Source organism: Suncus etruscus, chromosome 3 (assembly GCF_024139225.1).
Source record: "Suncus etruscus isolate mSunEtr1 chromosome 3, mSunEtr1.pri.cur, whole genome shotgun sequence".
In the NCBI taxonomy this organism is placed as follows: domain Eukaryota; kingdom Metazoa; phylum Chordata; class Mammalia; order Eulipotyphla; family Soricidae; genus Suncus; species Suncus etruscus.
In genome coordinates, this window is record NC_064850.1 from 1,450,661 (window position 1) to 1,456,929 (window position 6,269).

The window sequence follows — 6,269 nt, forward strand, 5'->3', positions numbered from 1 at the left end:
ATTGTCTCTGCAAATAAAAAGTAATAGTACAACCAATTAAGCATGACCAATAAAGATTAACTGCTGTGACTTCGTTCTGGGCGGTCTGTCAATAACTCTGGGACCAATATAGATGATTTCTCTCAGGAGGTAAGATTACACAGGAAGAAGAATGTCCTCTGAGCTCAGTTGGTAATTAATCTTTGCATATGACTTCCTCATAGTTCCTATTAATTATCAATATTCAATCATGCATTAAAACTGGATTTTTCTTTGACGGAGTTTAGCTGTTTATAAGACTGACTATATCAAACTAACTCCTAATATATCACAGTGCCTGGCCTTCAAGCCTTCATTATATTTTTTACAAATCCTTTGGTGAAGGTCGTAGACAAACAGGTTAATAATAGTCGAGTGGGCCAAAGAGATGGTTTGATGGGCTGGAGTTTATGCTTTAAGCTGCAAGTAAGCCCGGGTTCAATCCTCAGCACCACCAGGAGCAATCTCCAAGCACAGAGACGGAAATAGCCCCTGAAAACAAGACAGAAATAGAATAGTATATCCAATAAAATCTTTGTGCAAAGAATTATCAAAAATAAACAGATGTGGGGCCGGCAAGGTGGCGCTAGAGGTAAGGTGTCTGCCTTGCAAGCCCTAGCCAAGGAAGGACCACAGTTCTATCCCCCTGGCATTTCATATGGTCCCCCCAAGCCAGGGGCAATTTCTGAGCGCTTAGCCAGGAGTAACCCCTGAGCATCAAACGGGTGTGGTCAATGCTGAGTGAAATAAGTCAGAGAGAGAGAGAAAAACGCAGAATGGTCTCACTCATCTATGGGTTTTAAGAAAAATGAAAGACATTCTTGCAATAATAATTTTCAGACACAAAAGAGAAAAGAGCTGGAAGTTCCAGCTCACCACAGGAAGCTCACCACAAAGAGTGATGAGTTTAGTTAGAGAAATAACTACATTTTGAACTTTCCTAATAATGAGAATGTATGAGGGAAATGGAGAGCCTGTTTAGAGTACAGGCGGGGGTCGGGTGGGGAGGAGGGAGACTTGGGACATTGGTGATGGGAATGTTGCACTGGTGATGGGGGGTGTTCTTTACATGACTGAAACCCAAACACAATCATGTATGTAATCAAGGTGTTTAAATAAAAAAAATAAAATAAATAAAAATAAAAATAAAAATAAACAGATGCTGGAACTGGGGTGATACTACAGCGGTAGGGCATTTGCCTTGCATGAGGCCAACCCAGGATGGGCAGTGGTTCGATTTCCAGCATCCCATATGGTCCCCTGAGCCTGCCAGGAGCAATTTCTGAGTGCACAGCTAGGACTAATCCCTGAACACTGCCAGGTATGACCCAAAAACCAAAAACCAAAACAAAATAAAACAAAAAACAAAAACCAGGTGCAGTAATTGCACTATGTGGCTTTCATTTAGATTCAAACTAATTTTTTTTGTTCATTTGTTTTTTTTGGGGCCACATCCAGTAGCCCTCAGTGGTTACTTCTGGCTCTGCATTCAGAGCTCTATCCTGGCAGGCTCAGGGGACCATTTGGAATGCCAGGGATTGAACCTGTGTGGGCCCATTGCAAGGCAAACGCCCTACCCACTGTACTATCGCTCTGGCCCCTCAAATTAAATTATTACTGAATTTATGATATTTTGAGGTAAATTAAAATGTAGAGTTGATTAGGTGTTAAGAAATGCTAAACAAACAAACTAGAAAAAAAAAGTATTTAGAGGGCAGAAGCAATAGCACAGCAGGTAGGATGTTCGCCTGGAAGGCAGCCGACCTGGGTTTGGTCCCCAGAATCCCATATGGTTTCCCTGAGTATGCCAGGAGTAATTTCTGAGTGCAAAGCCAGGAGAAATGCCTGAACACTGCCAGATCAGTTGTAGCCCAAAAACAAACAAACAAATAGTATTATTTAGAAGAGCTGGGGGTAGGTCCGGAGAGATAGCACAGCGGCATTTGCCTTGCAAGCAGCCGATCCAGGACCAAAGGTGGTTGGTTCGAATCCTGTTGTCTCATATGGTCCCCCGTGCCTGCCAGGAGCTATTTCTTTTTTTCTTTTTTTTTTTTTTTTTGGGTCACACCCGGCAGTGCTCAGGGGTTATTTCTGGCTCCAGGCTCAGAAATTGCTCCTGGCAGGCACAGGGGACCATATGGGGCGCCGGGATTCGAACCGATGACCTCCTGCATGAAAGGCAAACGCCTTACCTCCATGCTATCTCTCCGGCCCCCCAGGAGCTATTTCTGAGCAGACAGCCAGGAGTAACCCCTGAGCACCGCCGGGTGTGGCCCAAAAACCAAAAATAAATAAATAAATAAAATAAAATGAAGAGCTGGGGGTTAGAGCCCCAACTTTAACCATCATTAAAAGCAAATACAGAGACAACAATAGCCCCAAGAACCATTGGTGTGGTCCCCAAATAATGTATTTTTTTAAATAATAAATAATAGACCTAGGGAGATGACTCAAAGGGTTAATGGGAATGCGTAGGCCCAGTTTCAGTCTTTAGTACCTCGTGCTCCTCTGAGTACAGCCAGGAGTGATCCTCTGGCACCAAACTAGGAATAATCCCTGGGCACTGCTGCGTGAGTGTGGTTCAAAAATTAAAAAAAAAAAAAGTCAAATTAAAAAGTTTTTAGGGCCCGGAGCGGTGTTGCAAGCCATAGGGTGCTTGCGCCTTACTTGTGCTAACCTAGGACAGACCTTGGTTAGATCCCTGGGTGTCCCATATGGGAAGTTCCCCAAGCCAGGAGCAATTTCTGAGCACATAGCCAGGAGTAACCCCTTAGCAACACCAGGTGTGGTCCAAAAAAACAAAAACAAAAAAACAAACAAACAAAAATGTTTTTTAAAACTATGCACTAGAGCACTTGCTTTGCCTCTGTGTGAGCCTGACCCTGGATTTAGGGGGAGAGGGAGACATATTTATTCATTATTTATTTATATATTTATTCATTATTATTCAATATTTATTTGTTCAAGTGAAATCATTTTAAAACAATCCTGTTTAAGTCTGAAAAAATGAGATGACATGATATCTGAAATTTGCTTCCAAATAACTTTGGAAGGAATGAGTAAGGCTATAGATAAAATAATATTGACCATTAGTTAAGAAGTACACTGAGAAATGTTTTTTATGACTCTTCCAGCAGAGATTATAGTAAACATAATAATAATAATAATAATAATAATAATAATAATAATAATAAAGCAAATAAAATAACGGAAAGCACACAGAGTCTATGCAAGCATCAGCTCTCTAGAGATAGTCTTGAGAGCATAAGCAATAGCACAACAGACAGGAGGCTTGCCTTGTTTGTAGCAGACTCGGGTTTGATTCCTAGCAGCACATCTGGTCCCTTGAGCTCACCAGGAGTAATCCCTAAATACAGAGCCGGGCATAAACCCTGAGCAGAGCACTGTTGGGTGTGGCAAAAGAAAAAAGAAAACCAGCAAGTAACAATTGCTAAATTAAAAGGAAAGTTTTTGTTTGTTTGTTTGTTTTTTGGGCTACACCTGGCAGTGCTCAGGGGTTACTCCTGGCTCTGCTCAGAAATCACTCTTGGCAGGCTTGGGGGACCATATGGGATGCCGAGGATCAAACCCAGGTCAGTCCCGAGTTGGGCTTGTGCAAAGCCAACCCCAACCCCTATAGCTATGCTATAACTCTGGTCCCAGAAAGTCGTTTATTTCTATTAACCAAACTTCTAAACTGAAGAGATCAGACCAGAGATCTACCAGTTCATTCTGGTTTGTCACAGTGTTTGACTTAGCTTGCATAGTAGTTATCAAAGAATTGAACTTTATGCTAATCTGATCAAATCTTGGTCTTCAGCCAGCTCTTTGGTTTCTCTTGAAAAATCACTATGAGATTTTACAACCTTGCATCCATGTCTTCTTTAAGCCAGCAGTGTCAGGACCTCAGCAGATGCCTGAGTCAGTATTGCTCTTTTACAATTCCTGCCAGACCCACTGAAGCACCTATAGGCCCAAAGTGTTAAGGCATTTGTTAGCCTTACCCTGCAGGGGTCTTCAAAGAACCATTTCCTGAGGTAAAAGAGAAATTTGGGTTTTTTTTTTTTTGAGGGATTCAAATCCAGCTTTGCTCAGGGTTTACTGCTGGTTCTGCGATCAGGAATTACCATATTTTTTCATACCATAAAATGCCCCCCAAGTGCATCTTCTGAAGTGAATGTCACCTGGAGCTGAAGCCTGAGTGTAGGGGAAGAGAGCATCTAAAAACTATGTGTGTCTTATGGTCAGGGGCATCTTTGAAAGTGAAAAATATGGCAATTCTGGCAGGTTTAGGAGACCAGATGGAATGACAGGGATAGAAACAAGGTATGCTCTCAGTTCTGCGTGAGGGATCACTCGTGGAGTGGCTAAGGAGACTATAAATTGTGCTAGGGATTGATTGAACAGGATGGGCTGTGTGCAAGGTGACCGCCATACCCATTGTGCTATTTCCCTATCCTGAGAAACTCACATTTTTAAAGCAAGTGCCTTTTGTAAAAAAAAAAAAAAAAAAAAAAAAATAGAAAATTAGGAAGGAGAGAAAACACAACTCAGGGATTACGGCACTTGCCTTGCACTGCCTTGTATGGCCAAAGAAATCAAAGCAAACAAATAAAAAAGACAATCTATATTCAGCGGTTCTCAACCTTTGCTACGAATTAGAAGCACTCAGCAGGATTTTATCATTGTTATTCTTATTATTTTGTTTTGAGGTTTACCCAGGTTTTATTCTCCTGGTATTCAGGGACCAGGTGGAATGCTGGGATAGAATCTGGTTCAGCCACAAGCAATAAAACACCTCACCCAACCATATTTAAAACCAAAGAGTTCAAAGCCCAAACGTCAACAGGAGGCCTTTGAATTCGACACTCTAGGGATGACACAAACTTTATCCGAGCCTCAATCTGCTAGGTCTTAGTGGTAAAGCCACCTTAACTCTTTACTAGGGTCTAAGGTCTCAAGTATTTTCTGTCATTCCCCCCGAGGAAGAAGAAAACATTTTTCGCGCCTCCTCCCCCGCATGACTGTAAGTAGTATTTTTATTTAAAAACTTTAACCTGCAAAACAAAAATATATAAAATAATTTGAGCTGATTTTTTAATCAGAGGTGATGTCTGGATGAATGGCTCCTATGAGCACATTTTGCAATGCAGAGCTTTTCAAAGTGGGGTTTGAAGCAGGACACAGCAACTCTCAGCTCCAGAGACATACAAACATAAACACGGGGCTTAGCTTGTTATGACAGTATTTGCTGAGGCCAAATGTGCCCCCCCTTAACGGAGACTCAAGCCCCCCTTGGGGGGCGCACACCACTATTTGAGAAGCATTGCTCTAAGGTGACCCAAGATTTCCCATGCCCTTACCTAATCCTCTGATGCCAGCACCTTCCAAAGGGTCTTCTGCCTGTTGAAATCCATTTTTGGCTTCAAGTGCCTCTTGACCAGTGTCTGACCAATGTCGTCCTTGATTTCAACCCCTAAGCAAGATATTTTCAGTCTTCTGATTGCTCATGGTAAAGAAGCACTAGCTTACATATGTTTACTCTATCCTCCCCAGGGCTGTCACTATTTATACACCAGCATAAATACACATACCAGATCTTAACCTCTTTGAGGCCAAGGATTGTATTTTGTTCTTGTATACCCTGGCCTGATGCTTGGAAACTAGTCCAAGATGAAATTACTTAGTCTATGGGCTGAAGAAATAGCACTGTGGTAGGTCATTCGCCTTGCAGAAGGCTGACCTAGAAAGGACCTGGGTTTAATTCCCATCGTCCCAAATGATCCCCCAAGCCAGGAGTAATTTCTGAGAGCATAGCCAGGAGTAACCCCTGAGCATCACCGGGTGTGCCCCCCCCAAATAAATTACTTAGTCTGAGTTGCTTTAAATGACAATGACTGACCTCATCTGTTTTCTACTATGAAATACATGGGGAGGAGTTTAGTCATACACAGCAGTACTCCTGGCTTGCTTCTTGCTCAGGGATCATACTTCATAGGCTGGGAGACCATATGTGTGGTATTGGGAACTTATGGTTATCAATGTACAAGACAAGCACCCTACCTACTGGACTATCTCTCTGGCCCTACCCACATTTTTTTTTAAAGTTCAAATTGTGGCTTTTTAGTTGTTGAGTTCGCTGTTGGGTTTTATTTTGTTTGTAGTGGCAGCATGCAAGGCAAACACTCTACCACTAGACTCTACCCTTGATCCTTAAGTCAAGTGTTTGACTTTGTTGGGTTACTAAGAAA